Source organism: Octopus bimaculoides, chromosome 3 (assembly GCF_046866305.1).
Source record: "Octopus bimaculoides isolate indiv1 chromosome 3, ASM4686630v1, whole genome shotgun sequence".
NCBI classification, from domain to species: Eukaryota; Metazoa; Mollusca; class Cephalopoda; order Octopoda; family Octopodidae; genus Octopus; species Octopus bimaculoides.
The window spans coordinates 7,271,715-7,272,227 of record NC_142930.1 but is presented as its reverse complement, the minus strand read 5'-3'; positions in this window follow the sequence as shown (position 1 = coordinate 7,272,227).

Sequence of the window (513 nt, the reverse complement as noted above, 5' to 3'; positions counted from 1 at the left end):
CCTTTGATCCTTTTGATATCCCGTGTGTGCACGCGCGTGTGCATGTGTGTATGTGTGTGTGTGTGTTTGAGTGCTTGTTTGTGTGTGCAGAATAAGATGAGAAATATAGCATTTAGAAAACAAATTTAAAATTTACCAGAGAATCATGTTGGATAAGATTTGGTTGTCTAACATATATAGATTTTCACACCGACCAGTTAAAATGTCATTTTTGCGTAAGAACCCTCCGAACATCCACAGAACACATTCACACACACAACGAGTCCCATACCTACTTTTTACACTCAACTTTTTTTTATTCAACACATCAACAAACGTACGTAAACATTGAGCTCTTTTCAAATACAACCTTTCATCACATAACTTCTTTATCACATATTCAGCACATATTTGACAAATGAACTATACAGAAAATGTTATTAAAAGTGTAAGTTGTAAAGACTGCAATAGCATTATCAGAAGCTTTTTTTTTTATATATTCGTATTTTATCCCGGAGAAGATGTAGTGACCAT